Here is a 15,840-nt window from a genome sequence, read left to right as displayed (position 1 = left end):
AGGGTACAAGTCAATCACCTGAAGAATTCTTTGAGCCACATATTTTTGAAGAGGCTGAAAGGGCTGGTATCACACTAAATGATCACAAATGCACAGAATTAAAAATGACAAATTGCTGAATGATGTTGTTACACATGTTCAGTTGGAAGGTTGTAATGAAGTCTCTGATGTTACCCAGATGGATGGGCGAACAGTGGCCACACTCCAAAAAACCTCCAAAAAACCTCTGATCATGGAGAAATGAATAAAGTCTCTCGCGCAGAAATGGGTAAAAAGGAGGGAAAAATGTCTTTCCATTTTCCAATGTGCTTAGCCAAAAGTGAAAAAGACCTGAAAAAGGTGAGCCCTGAAATCAGTAAGAATTCACACTTCTTATGTGTATTAGAGGAAGTTGAGGACAGATATTATGCACCCATCACTGTAGAAGAAAAATGCCACACCTTTGCTATGATTGACCCTGGCGCACAGGCCACAAATATGTCCAAGGAGCTGGTAAAGAGTATCAATGAAGGGAGACCCCAACAGAGTCAGATCACAGTGAAGGAAAATCAAGGTCCAGTGCATATTTTTAATGGGGAGGAGGTGCCCATCATAGGTGTAACTGAGGTTGACATAAAAATAGGAAAGCACAGAATGAAACAAGAGGTATTGATCACATCTATTTGTGAAATTCCATTTCTGATGGGGACAGATTGCCTGAAAAGTTTGTCTCCTCTCATAGATGGGGTGAATGGAGTGCTGTGGTCCTTAACCAAAAAACCATTGAGGCCTAAGAAACTAAAATCACAAAACAGCAATATAAATGAATGTCACACCGTTGCCAAAACAAATGATGCTGTGGAGGTATATCTCCAGAATAGCTGCATACCTAGTGTCACTGTTATATTAATGTGTCAAGACAAAATGCAGAGCGACAACGAAAAACTACCTGTACAAATATAGTTGGACCCAAGGAAAAATTGGTAGACTGCCATAGATGAGCACACATTACGTTTTTATTTAAAAGAGAAAACATGCAAACAGAATATTGCTCCTAAAACAGATTCAGAAAAACACATTACCACTCTGGCAGAAATACACATGGAAGATGAGCAACCATGGGTTCATGTTGAGATAAATGACTATTCTAAAACAATAAAAGCCACTTTAGCACTTTAACAGGAAAGGAGTTTCATTAATGAGAAATTGTTGCAAAAAATAATGGAGAGGGAAGAAATCCCAAAATTTAGGATTAAAAACCAATATGTTTCTGGGTTGGACAGTCCAGACTTTGAAAACCGAATTGCAGGCAGATGCATGCTTAAAATTAGCATTGGGCAGAAAACAATTTACCATAATGTATGGATAGTGAGTGGAGCACAAAATGAATTTTACATGGGCACAGAATGTGTATGGTGTTAGATTTCCTTAATCAAAAAATATGGTCACGCCTAGGCGGTCCGGCACCTGAATTTGAAGACAAAAGAAGGGCTTATCATTGTGCACAACTGGTTCCTTATGCAATCGAATTACAAATGAGGAAAGATACTATTATTCCTGCATTTACAAAACAGTTTGCAATAACACTGAAATGCAAAAATGGACAGCAGATGAAATGCTCTGATGCATTTGTATACCTGAATGAATCCATAAAACAGCAAGGCCTGTATTATGAATACATTCCATTGGTAGACATTGGTGAAGGATCTGTAAAAATGATGGTAAATAATAAAGGTTGTCAGGATATTCATTTAGAGGAAAACTCCCCATTAGGAATGGCCATACAAAAATCACATTATACGGCAGATTTAAATAACATGGTGATTGGAAATATCCCTGAAAAGTATGTAGATGCCAAGGATGAGTTGCCAGAACCACCTGGACTCTCAGCCCAAAGGAATATTTAAAATTCATTCTGTGTATCCTTATGATTCAAATGAGACAGTGTGCTGCCATCAAGAGGATTGCATAATATTTAATTTAAATGAAAATGAAACAGAAAATCAGCCCATTGAAGTGGAAGCTGATATGCCAAAATATTTAAAAGTGGCAGCTTTACAAAAAGACACAGCCACACAGTTAGAGGAAAGCGCCGAGATTCCCTTACCAGAAGATTTTCCAGAATTTTCCAAAATGGTAGAAGAGCACATCTCCTTAGCGGATGCGTGTGAAAGCAATGAGGATAGGGACAATCTGAGGGAGATATTTATGGAGTTTAAGGATGTATTTGCAAAAGATGCTTACGATTGTGGTTTAACTGATTGACATGTGGCCACACTACCAGAAGGGTGTAGCAGAAATCCAGTGTTTGAACGCCAGTATAGACTACCGCTGGCATGTTTAGAATCATTGGCAGAGATTATTAAAAATTTGGAATCGCGGGGAATCATCAGGCCCATTCATAGCACATCCAATACACCTATTTTAGGTGTGTTAAAGCCAAATGGTCAATGGCGGCTGTGCGCAGACTTGAGAGAGTTAAATAAAAGAGTACCCGTATCTAGATGGCCACTGCCATTCATTGATCAGGGCCTAGCTCAGGTACATGGTTCAAATGTATTTACCACATTAGATCTCACCTCTGGATATTGGTGCCTGCCATTGGCAGAGGGGATACAGAATTTATTTTCCTTTACATTTGACAGGACTCAATACGCCTGGCTTAGAGCTCCATTCGGGTACATCAATAGTGGGAGTGAATTTGGCATATTTTTGAGAAAGGCCATGCCGGATGCAGCAGAAAGAGGAACAATAGTTTACGTGGACGATGTCCTGATGAAAAATGAAAGCCTGAAAAGCCATTTTGATGAAATAAGACATGTGCTTGGCCAATTGCAGAAAGCAGGCGCCAAAATATCTTTGCAAAAAGCACAATGGTGCAAGAAAAAAGTGAACTTTCTAGGGCATGAAGTGACTGAACATGGGCTAAATCCACAAAAGAAGAAAATAGAGGCCATACAAAGATTAAAAGATCCTAAAAATGTGAAAGGAGTAAAAAGTTTATTAGGGATGGCAGGCTATAACAGAAAGTTCATTGAAAATTATGCAGAAATCACTCAACCATTGACTAAACTGCTTAAACTGAATACTCCCTGGAAATGGGAAAAAGAGCAGTCTGACGCAGTGGCTAAATTAAAGGAATGTCTTGTAAAGGCACCATGTTTAGCATATCCCATAAAGGACAGGGATTTCTTTATAGAAATAGTTTTTTCTGAACATTGTATGTCAGCAGTGTTATCACAAAAACATGATTTGAATCACAAACCCATTGCCTATGCAAGTAAGGCATTTTCCCAAGTTGAAATGAAATTTAATGAATGTGAAAAGGCCCTATTAACCACTGTGTGGGCGCTACAACATTTCCGCCCCATTGTTCAGGGAGAAAAGGTGATTATTGAAACAAATCATCAACCTTTACAATTTTTAGAGAGTAAAAGAATTAGATCGGGTAATCTAGCGCAGTCCATAATCACTTCATGGACGCTGGCATTACAAGGTTTTCCCGTAGAAGTGAGATATGGACAAAATAAAAAGAACCCAATTGCTCAAGGGCTAGCTGACTTACATGACTGCGCAGCTGAACAAATACCAAATGAAATGGAAGTGGAAACTAGTTTGCAGGAATTTGAACGATCACCACACAAAGCTTTTGATGAAAAAACATGCAAGGATTTGCCAACTGTATATGTGGATGGTTGTGCTTTTCACATTGAAAATTACAGTAATAAACAATTAGTGGCAGGAATAGGAAATGTCTGGTTGAAATGTGAAGGCGTCCCCAGTATAGGGATGAGGATTGGAGATAGGAGCAGTCAGGTGGCGGAATTGGCAGCCATTTATAAAGCAATTGCTACTGCAGTTGATAAAAAGTTCAGTGAAATTGTCCTGGTGACTGATTCTGACTATGCACGGAATAGCTTTGTGGAGTATTTGCCTGGTTGGAAAGCAAGAGGCATGGTTACATACAACAAAAAGCCACTTAAACATGGAAAAAATGATACAAGCCATAGACAAATTGGTGTCAGAGAATAATTTAACAATATACTGGAGAAAGATTTGTGGGCATTTAAAAACACCAGGAGAGAATAAGGAGGGAAATGATAAGGCAGACCACCTAGCTAAGATTGGGGCTGTGATGGGAGAATTGCTACCTATTGATTATTTAATGGGTGAAATACAAATTGATGCAGTAACACGTTCTAAAGCACCAAAGGAGGTAGATCAACCAGTGGTACAGTGGAGTCATGACACGCCAGATCAAGATTTGATTGAGGCACAAAAGAATGATCGAATTTTGGGAATCTATTATAATCGTTTGATAGATCCTGAACAAAATCCTTTAACAGAAAATGATTGTATGGGAAAAGAAGAGTTGAGGGTGCTATTAAAGAACAAAACACGAATTAGATTACAGGATGGACTCATGATTAGAGAGTCCATAATAGGACAAATACAGTGGGTAGTACCCCTTTCATTCAGAGGGCTAATGCTACACCATGCACATGATGCCATAACTGCAGGCCATAGAGGTTCACAAAAAACATTAGAAATACTAAAAGATTATGCTTACTGGCCACATATGTCCCAAGATGTGGAATTATATACTAGAGGATGTCTAGTATGCGCCCAATTTAAACCTGCTTCACCATTGATGAAAAGAGGCCTAACTCTCCCATGGTCAGATTTGCAAATAGACTATGTAGGTCCTTTAAAAAGGTCGAGCAGGGGAAACCGTTATATTTTAAGTGTGGTATGTTTGATATCGAAGTGGATTGAATGCAATCCTGCACCAGATTGTAGTGCGCAAACAGCAGCCACATTGCTGGTGAACCATGTGTTCTCAAGGTTTGGGTTGCCACAAAGAATTAAGTCAGACAGAAGAAGTCATTTCACAAGTACTCTAATGAGTAAGGTATGGCAAATACTAGGTGTGAAAAGGAAACTACATATCGCATATCGGGCAGCGTCTTCAGGTACAGTTGAAAGGAGCAATAGGTCTGTTGTGGATATTTTAAAGAAATTTGTGGCAGAAGCAGGTTCCAGCTGGGATTTACGTTTACCGTTGGTTTTCATGGCAATCAGATCAACTCCTGCCAAAGCAACAGGTGTTAGCCCCCATGAGGTCTTGACAGGTAGGAAAATGGTGTTACCACAACACCTACTATACAGAACACATGACCAGACACTTGTGAGTGCATCCACAGTTCATGAATATATTGATGAACTGAGGAGGCATTTGCAACATGCATTTGCTTTTGTGCAGAGAAATCTGGAAAGAGCTGCTGACAGTGCAAAGTCTTATTATGACAAAAAGACATCAGTAAAGGAATACAGTGTAGGGGATCAGGTGTACAAGTTTCATTTTGGAAAAAGTAAACAGAAAAATTCTAAATTTCTAGCAGCCTGGCAGGGGCCATTTCGAATTATAGATAAGGTCTCTCCTGTAGTTTATAAAATTTTGAAAAATGAAGGTGAAACGGCAATAGAGCAGTTCGTCCATATAAATCAAATCAAACCATGCCATCCCAGACATGAGATCAGGCAGCTTGAGCATGTAGAAACAGATAAAGTCCCTTGAACACAAAAAGAGAAAATAAATGGGTACAATCAGGAGGCAGTGACAGAGAAGTTAAAAAGTTGATTGTTATAATGGCACATAAACACTGTAATATATGTAAAAATATATAATATAAAATAAGTAAATAAATAAATAAATAAATATATATAATGGAAGCTCATGGTTGGTGTGCAGAGAGAAAATGTATTAAATATTGAATGCTGTTTTATATGTGTTTGTTTTCTTTTTAACTTGTGTTTAATTTCAGAAAAAAAAAAAATACCGAAATGTTTTTACCAAGCATGTTTTATTTTTGGCAAAAGGGTGAAGTTAGTTTTGTGCTATGTACTTAATTTGTTTCTTTTCTATTTGATTTAGAAAATTAACATTATTTGGTCGGAGGTTCCGGGATCAGAGGCCACGGGAGACGATGGAGTCCTGGAGTCCCCTGGATGAAGACCAAAAGATGCCTGCCTCCAGGTGGAGGTGAAGACAAGATAACCAGAATGCCAGAAAAGATGACTCCTATGGATCCAAGATTGCCAAGATGAAAGTGTACTCGAATGAACCAAATGACATCGCTGGTCGGGACATATCAGAGGCAGACAAGAGTCCTGACATATGGAGTTCCACGTATTTATTATTTTAATTATTTATTTTAATTTGTTATATTGATTATTTGTTTTAGTTAGTTGTTTTATTTTATTGTTTTTAATTGACTTGTAAAATCGAAACTTAGAGTAATGCCACTTCCACTGAGAAGGCAAATGTAGAACATTTTGTAAACTAATGAACTCAGATGAATACTGTGTTGATTGCAACGTTTTCATTGATGCACATGAATATTCATTTTGTTGGATTGCTATATTGTGAAAAGAAGAAAAAAGAACAAGTTGTTTTAAGGAATTGGCTTGGATCGTAGCCAAGTTCTAAAAACAAAAGGAGGGTATGTAAGGATATTTGGCGTGTTACAGCACAGAGTACAGCACTACTGCACAGGTAGCATTTTTTTTTTGTTGATGCAGCACCACCACATGGGTGTGGTGCATTGCTATATGTGTTGCCAGAGTAACATGGACATATAAGTAAAGACAGGCTATTCAGTCAAAAACGATTTTTACATATAAGATGCAAATCTATTTTTACAGTTAAAAGCACACATGTGCACATTCAAAAATGCACACTTTTTTCACCTGAAATGCCTATGTTGCAAGAGACACATTTGAAAATTAATAACTAACCTTATTAATAACTAACCAGACTAATAAAACTTCATTTAACATAACCCACTAATAAAAATGTGTCTCCACTGCAGAATTAGGCCTACTCTGAAAGTGAACTTTTAAACGCACATTCATTTTTTTTTCTCTGATGCTCTGTCCACATACCTACAGGAAGCAAAGAGCTCGAAGGAACAGGAAATCAGTTTGTTACAATTTTTACTGTAGAAATGAGCCATTGTGTAGTGAGGGAGGAGATGACATGATTGATTCTGATTGGAGCAGCGTCATAGCAAGTATCATGCTAGAGGCTGTGATTAGAGTTTTTCTGGGGAAGCTTGAGGAGAGGGGGAGAGCAATCGAGATCTTGCAGAGCTGGGAGAAGGACCTGTTTCCTGGCTGAAGCATTCCTGCTGCAAAAGCTGAGAATTCCAGGCAATAACCCCGGTTTGAGAATGGCAGACGCTTGTTTTCACTGGGGTTAATCTTCAAGGGAGCCAAATTCAGAAAGAGAATAGCCGGAGAAAACTCATGCTGAACAGATAAGGTAATTACAGAAGTGTGGGAGCTGTGCGAAAGTGTGCGAAACTGTTCAGTCAGTGTATTCGAGGGAGTCCCAGTCCCTTATCAGCATATTTAATGTTACCAATTGAATATATTCTTGCAGTTCTCTGTTCATTTTATCACAAATAATGTTGTACCATTTCATTTATTTCTGTAAAAAAGGGTTAAACTGTGTTTAAAGGAAATTTCTATAATACAAAAATATCTGAAAACAGATAGCTAGTGTGTATTATTTCTCTCTTTCATTTTGCATGGGAAAAGGTTTAAACATGGGTAGATTTTTAAACTGTGCAATTGTCATTTTAAAACAGATGTGTGCATGATTATATTCAGTATGGACAGTTGTGAGTGACTGTTTGTAGCATAGCTTGTTGGAGGTACATGAGCCAACGGGAAGAGAAACTCTCTGGACATAGTTCCATACCGTATATAAGGTAGTGGAAATTACCACAAAAATACCACAATAGCCCATGGTGGCACACAACACTAACACTGAAAATGTGGTATCCCTAAAATGTAGGCCAGAGGTCTCTCTAGTGATCAAGAACAATCTAGATAAAAAACAAGGGATGTTGGATATTGGAGCCACAAATAAACCAACCACTATACCAACCAACCACGCAAATTATCGCGCACATTATCTAAATAGGTCTGAATTCTGAAATAATGCAATGTATTATTGTTATGTGTGATCCAATATGAATACAGAGAGTGATTATTGCTAAAGGTATTTTGGCGGTAAGAAAATACCGCAAAGCCCCAAATATCCACAAAATACCCAACACTGCCCAACTGTTGAACCGTTTCCCATGCCCGTTCCCTTCAGCTATGCTGGTGGATGCATGCAATTGGGGACAATATGCACATGTACTTGCCGTTGTATTTACCACAGTCACCTTGTGTCCCTGCTCCAGCCTCAGCACTTCCTATCCCCTCAATGCCCTCAATGTGCAAGATGCTGCTGGCCATCTCCTCCCAGGGCATGAGGCATAGGGGGTACACTTGCCTCCTCCGGTTACAGCACACTCCCTCCTGGGCTTGGCAATGAGGCTATGGACCCTTGCCTTAAGGTTGTCCCACATTTCTAGCTGTCCCTGGTAGTGTGGGGACAGTTCCAGCTGACTCGTAGTATGCTGGTAATTCCAGGGATCGTCCTGGCGTTAATGCTAATACTGGCATGCTGATATTTTTGCCTTTTTACCAGCAGACTCGGAATGAGCCTCATAGTGTGGATGAATCAATAATATATGCCTTCTAAATTGATAGCAAATCTTCCATAAACACAAACCTGTAGTCGGGGATTTGATACACCAGAGCTTATATTTCATATACAAGTATATGCTAGAAACCAATCACATCGCAATACATATGGGAACACATTGTACATGTGAAATGTCTAGTAAAATGTATGTTTCCATGTGAATTTTCTCAGATACCAATGTTGTTTTTAATTTGGAGAAAATAAAAATGGCTGCACATATGTAGAGAAAGCATACCGTATAATAGCCGGCTTATGACCTTTAAGGAAATGTGAATGACATTGTCCTATTTAGAAATAGATGTTTCTAAATATTAAGAAATATACTTCGTTAATTGATGGAATGTCTCAATGTGCACACTGAGTCTAAGTGACATTTTCACAGGCAGTCCGATTCTTATTCCTGTAAACCAGCTACCCATGTTCGTATATAATGTGGTGTCTTCTCCAGCATAAAGTAAGGAGACCACTTCACATTAATTTTACTTTAATAAAATGAAATATTGATTCCTAATACAGCCTATTCCTTGTCCTAGAATGTTGGGGTGGGATTGTGTAGGAGGGGGTATTAAATTGGTGAATTCACCTTAGCAATATCTAATTTAGAATCCAAAACATATATTACACAAGTAAATAAATAAATATCCCTCTAGCAATCACATACTACAAAATAGTGTTTGTTTCAAATTATTTCATGTGTAGGGGATGTTAAGGGCTAGTAGTTGACATCTCTCATCTATTCCTCAATGTCAGCTACAGCCCGTGAAGTGTTGGCAGTTATTGAACAGAGCGACTTATACCTATAGAGATCTGTGAGTTGTCATTATAAAAGACCGATCACAAGTTGGGCGATATTAGTATTACTGTAACTCATCCGGCGCAATTTGCGCTGGATCCAGAGTTGCAGTGGGGAGGTAAATCATTCCCATTGTCCATTGGACCCAATGACGGTTTCTTGGCGCTTTTAACGCCGGCGCAATTAGCGCTGTGCTAATAGTCCCAGAAATGGGCAAAAAGAGGAGATGTTTAACTCCAGTAAAAGCTGGAGGTAAAACTCCCACTTTCTGCCCAACTCGAGATTGAGCAGAGCTGTAAATGTGGCGGTAATAGCATTACCCCTGAATTTTACCGCTCCACCAAACTCGTGATGACCCGTATCCATTACACGGTATTTATGTATTTATTTATTTCTCCATTTGTATTGCGCACCAATCCCTCATGCATCAAGGTGTTCTTACATGACCATTTACTCGCAAACAGAACATGAACACCAGGATAGTGTAACAAGCAAAATCAAGGTCAACATTTAAGAAAGGCAGTCTGTTACAGGGACCAAAATTATGAAAATAGCAATGTTTTTAGCAATTTCCGGAAGGCCCAGTAGGAGTGTTCGGGTCACATGGTTGGCAGGAGTAAGTTACATTGTTTGGCTGCAATGCTTGGGAAGCTTGAGCCACCAGTTTTAGCCCGTTTGCATTTCGGCTGAATAAGACAATGAGCATAGACCGATCTGATAGATCTGAATTAGTTTGCCTTGGGAATTTTCTGTGAGAGGCATTTGGGACTCATTAGAAAGACATCTGTGTGTGATTAACAGTGTTTTGAATAGAAACCCCTGGAGGATTGGGAGCCAGTGGGTTTTTCTCCTTGCTGAGGTAATGTGCTCAGGTTTGGGGATGTTCAGAGCTGCACAAAGGGGGTTATTTTGAATAACCTGCATCTTCTGTATGTTGTGTTCTGAGGTGCCTGAAAAGAGTGCATTAAAGTAATCAAGTCTTGAGCCGATGGTAGCTTGGGAGATTGTAAGGCAACTGTCAGAGGGTAGGATGGGTCTGGCTGCATTAATTAGTTAAGTCTTGTAGGCGACAGATGAGGCAATGGAGTTCACTTGTTCTGTGAGTGAGAGCATGGCATCCAGATAAACTCCAAATTATGTCACTGACTGTGAGACGGGATTAGGATGCCATCAATGCTGAAAGAGTTGTACTGGGGTATCAAGCTTCTTGATCACTGCCGTAGGGCCCACCAAGAGGCTCTTTGTCTTTTCATCATTCAGGCAGAGTCGGTGAGTAGCCATCCAAGCCTGAGTGGTCATGTAGACAGTATTAAGGGAGGAAGAGTCTTCCATGCAGTTGCCAGAGAGGGGGAGTAGAATTTGGGTATCATCGACATAGTTTGTGCATGATATGCCGATTGAGTCTAGAAGAACGAACAAGGGTTTCGTGAAAATATTATACAGGTTTGGAAAGACACACGATTCGTGTGGTACCCCGCAAGAAGTGGATGTTGGGGGGCAGTGACGTTCCCGGTGAATACTCTAATAGATCTTTCCCCCAAAAAAGGATGCAATCCATGTTGAGGCTTCCAGCGAGAAGTTAGCTGCAGAGATTAGGTGGTAGCAGAGAATCCTGTGGTCTACAAAGTAAAAAGCGGCTGATAGGTCAAGAAGTAGTAGGATGGCAGGCTTTCCCTCATCCCTGATGGCATCATGCTGATTCTTCAAGTAATGAAGTGCTGATTCTGTCCCACAGCCAGGGTAGAACCCTGACTGGCGCATTCCCAGGATGTGGTCTGCTTCCAAGTAATGATGAATTTTCAGATAAATTACCCTGCCAAATTTCTTTAAGAAAGAACTGGACAATAGTGATGAGGCAGTAGTTAGAAGGGCTTGTTGGGTCTAGTGCTGTTTTCTTAAGGAGAGGGAATACACAAGCTTCCTTGAGGCTAGAGGGGACTATGCCAGTGGAGAAGGAGTTATTGAAAAAGGAGGTGATGAGGGCTGCCAGGTCCTCAGAGCAGTCCTTAACGAGGGCTGCTTGGCATATGTCTCCATTGCATCTTGAGGGTTTAAGACCTCTCAAGATGGTTTTAACCTTGGCTTCAGCGGCATTGCCGAAGCAAAACATGGGAAGGCCTTTAGGGTTGGTGGATGGGGAGGAAGTGGCCATTAGATACTGGCTTGAGTATGTGGGCATGGATTGATTTAAGTCTTTTTTTGTGAGCATGGAGTCGATTCATCTTTGGTTAAAGTGGCAATAGGGTTGGTTGGGATTTCAAGTTTCCTAAGGATGGAAAGGTTTTCCCTGGTGTCAGACTTTTCATTGGCAGTTCGGATGTTAGAGGTGGTTGATTTGGCAAGTAGGATACATTGTTTATAGCATTTAGCTGATGAGGTGAACACCAACTTCTTATCTTCTGTGCGTGAATTTTTCCATTTCGCGACAGTTAGCTGTTTCTTTAGAGAAGAGCTCAAGGAGGTCCGGAGTGAACCAAGAATTCCTGTGACCTGACGGCTTGGTTTTGCATGGCATTAATGGAGCAATAGCGTCAATGACTGTGGTCAGGACATCCATATACAGATCAGCAAGTGTATGGGGGTCTGTGGAGTGAAGAGACTCACATAAGAATGTGCTGAGAAGGGGACAATATGCTCCTTAATGAGGTTTATAGAGCTGCGGGCTAGTGTCGTTGGCAGAGAAGTGGTGGTGGGTGTGGCGTGTTCAATGGGTGAAATTGAGAAGTGCACTATGCGGTGGTCAGACCACCGGCAAGGACTTTTGTTGGAGACAGGACCTGGCAATTAAGGTTGGGAATCCATTCTTGAGTGTGAGCTATGGAGTGCGTCGGGGCGCTGACACATTCTACAAAGTCAAGTGCACTAAATGGATTGGCTAATGATATGGCTGTGGAGTCAGTAGGGTAATTATAACCTAGGTTCAAGTCAAGTAAGGTCTTGAAAGTAAGCTTCATGTGTGCCGACAAGGTATGTAGGAGGTCCTCCACAAATTTAGCTGCCGGACCTGGGGGGAGAAAAATGGTGTGTACAGTCATTGGTCCTCATTACGAGTTTGGAGGCAGTCATGGAGCTATTAGCTCTATGGCTGCCTCCAAACCGGGCTCCTTTTCCGGGTTCCTGCAATGGGGATTTACCGGGTCATTCCGACATCAGAGGACCCGGTAAATCCTACTTGCAGAAACCATTCCCCATTCCTTTTTTAGTCCACATAGGGCTCAATGGGAATGGCGATGGAGGTAACAACGGGCACATTATAAGTGTCCCGTTGTTACCTCCCTCTTCCCCTCGCTGGACCCGGAAAGGACGCCTGGTTTGATCAGGCATCCGATCCAGGTCCTGCAATGGGAAGCTTGTAATCAGCCCTGACGGAATGAAGGGGGCGGGCCCCGTACCGGCCCCCTTCATTTCGTCAGCGCAAGCTTCGTAATGAGGCCCATAGTGTCCGAATCTGAGATAGTAATTTTGACTGAGAGAATATCACAATTGTCATTTAGGGTGGTAATGAATACTCAGATCAGCATGGAGTCCCTTGCTATTAGCGCAACTCCTCTGCCCTTGGCGTTGCGTCTGTCACATCCGAAGATAGTAAAGCCTGCAGGGACAGCTATTGAGAGGACTGGGCCTGAAGCTGCGCACAGCCAGATCTCAGTGACAGCTAAGATGTCTAGATTCAGAAATGTGATCAGATTATTGATAACTAGAGAGTGGGCAATGATCGATCTGGCATTCATCAGAGCACATTGAAGTGGCAGTGTGCATGAGTTCAGAGACTAAGGTCCTGGTATTCATGGCTTGTGTCGTCTGGTGGTTGTAAGGGCAGCTAGTGGTAGCAGTTTGCTGGGTGGAACAGTTCAGACTTTGTTGTAGGTGGTGGGCATTTCTACTAGAGGGTTTGCAGAGTTTGGTGTTGGGAGTGTAGGTGGGATTGGTTGCTGTGAGGCACCTGTGAGTGGTTATTAACTGTTAGCTACATCTGGGGGTGATAGCGGTGTGCTCACCCATGTGAATATTTCTCATTGCAGTAGTTTGAGGGAGTGTGATGTATTGAGGGCAGTGAATGCGACTGTAGGGTTCGATATTGCCAGAAGCTCTGTAGAGGCAGGCAGGTGCAGACCCCTTGGTGGTAAGGCCAGTTGTGTTGCAAAAGCGCTGTCGGAGGTGGACATTTCTAACATATGTGGCTGGGGCCTGAGAGGGGTAGGGCATGTGATGAGGTTGCTTGCATGAAATGGTGTATCCACTCACCACTTTGATGGCTGTACCAGGGTAGTCGCCAATAGGGTTGGCTTTTCTCCATTGCTGTGATACTTGTCTCTTAGGGCATTGCAATGGTTTGGTGACCGTTAATGGAGATGTGGGACCACAGAGTGCCGTACATTGGGTATTGTCATAGTCATCAGCGTAGGCAAGGGTCTGAGGAAACAAAGATGGACCTAGAGGGTCTGATATGTGTGGTTTGGTGGGCGCTAATATGTGTTCTTTATTAGGCAGTTGCAAATTTAGGAGCTTATCTTGAGATGGGGAAGGGGATGCATTTTTAGGGCTGCTCCCTATGCAGAAAGGAGCATAGTATGCCAGGCAGGGGCTTATGGCTGTTGGGGTGTGCAGGCAGTAGCAGATGAGAGTAGTGTTGGGTTGGACGTGCCGGAGGGAGGAAGGGGCTAGGTCTTGGAGTTGGTATCAATGCGGTGCAAGGAGGTGAAACAATGTCGCACATGGGGTGAACATTTAGGTGAATTCGGGCAAGCAGTAAGAGCAGCTGGAGGCTTACCTTTTCCGTGCTGTAAGTCGATCAGGCTAGGTGCCATTCCTATGCTGCTGTTTGACACTGGATCAGCGTGGGAGGATTCAGAGGTGAATTAGTTGCTCGGGATGTGTTTCAAGTTTTTAGTGGTTGAGGCAGCTGCAGCCACAGCCCAGGCATGACAGGGCAAGACAGGGTCTTCTATGACTGGCCTTGAAAGTTGGCCTTCAGGGGGCCAGCATCGCCTGCTGGCTCCCTGCAGCAAGTGGGTTATCTTGGCCTGCCGGGCAATTGTAGTGTGATGGAGGCGGGTTACTAGCATCCTGCAGGTCAGATGTCTTCTTAGCAGACATGCAGTTAGCCATTATAAGATGGCTTTGTTCTTCCTTTTCTGTTGGCCCACCAAGGCCTGCTGGACATCTATACCCCACCTGGAAGGGGTCAGCTAGGCACTCCTGTGCCACGATGTTTGTCATTGGAGATGTTTAGAAGCTGATTACTTTAGGAGTCATAAATTGTGTTATGCCAGAGAGAACAAAACAACCCTTGTGGTACAGACAGAGGGCCTCATCACGACTTCGGCGGTAACCCTTAAATCCGGCGGTAGCGCTATTACCACCGGATTTAAGGGTCCGCCAAATCAGGGCTTCGGCGGATTTCGCCCCAGCTCTGAGCTGGGGGGAAATCCGCTGAAAATTCGCGCTATTACTGCCGGCGGGAAATCCGCCGGCGGTATTAGCACGAAGATTCCCCATTGAGCCCAATGGGGAATGGGGCATTCCCGAATGGGCTCAGTGGGGAATGGGGACTTACATTACCGCCAAACTCGTGATCCGGCGCTATTAGCGCCGGGGAGTTTGGCGGTAGGGCTAATACCGCCCCCGCTTATAGCGTTACCGTTACCGCCCAAGTCGTGATGAGGCCCAGAGGATGTGGAGTTTCCTACCAAATACACTTCAAGCACACTACAGACTTAGCATGCATAGTCATTGCTACCTCTGGGTACAGAAATTATTTCCACCCAAAATGACACTGGCTACCTGGATAAAGCAGTAATGAGAAATATGGGTGCTGATAGAAAGAATATGGGGGTGAGCTGTTACACCTTGCTTTTTCTGTATCTCCTGTCAGAGACAGATGTCCTTATCAGCCCCTAGGAACAGGAACCCACGGCAGAACTGGCGAGTACATGTTCAATCACCTTCGCAGCTGAGCTTTCTACCTGTGAATCTATTCAATAGCATAGCATTTACTAAATGAGAAAGTACTTGCTGTGGACCTATTAGTCTGACTAAGCCTGCTATTATTCTCACTAGAGAACTAGGTAGTGGCGACTGAGGGACCAAATGCAAATAAAACCCAAGAAGTGATCACCATCAATGTGGTGAGTAGATGCTCCATCCCCATAGTGGCTTAACACTAAAAACAGGTTTTCACCCACTGGATTGAGAAAATAGTTCCCCTCACTATTTTTCCTGTTTCACTATAGATATCCAGCGAGGGTAAAGGTGCAGAAGTCTGCTTCCGTGAACCTCCATTGTGACTCGTTGCACACGAATTCTAAATGTGTTTGGGTCCTGAAGAAAGTGGGAAAGAAGGAATCGATAACCCACTAAAACCAGTAACAATATATATATGGAATGCCTTTAAACTAACCAGACATCCTGGTTATATGCTATCAAATTACACATGTGAGCAGATATGTAGGGAGTAATACATTGA

General features: G+C 42.2%; 1 protein-coding gene across 2 annotated transcripts in view; it reads right to left on the bottom strand.

Annotated features, from left to right (window-relative positions):
- LOC138503492 (hatching enzyme 1.2-like) overlaps positions 1-15,840 on the bottom strand; it is a 650,573-nt gene that overhangs the window by 178,620 nt on the left and 456,113 nt on the right. The gene's annotated exons all lie outside the window — the stretch shown is intronic.

The sequence above is a fragment of the Ambystoma mexicanum genome, chromosome 11 (genome assembly GCF_040938575.1).
Source record: "Ambystoma mexicanum isolate Mex_15411 chromosome 11, UKY_AmexF1_1, whole genome shotgun sequence".
NCBI lineage: Eukaryota > Metazoa > Chordata > Amphibia > Caudata > Ambystomatidae > Ambystoma > Ambystoma mexicanum.
This window is presented reverse-complemented; position numbering and strand designations above follow the sequence as displayed.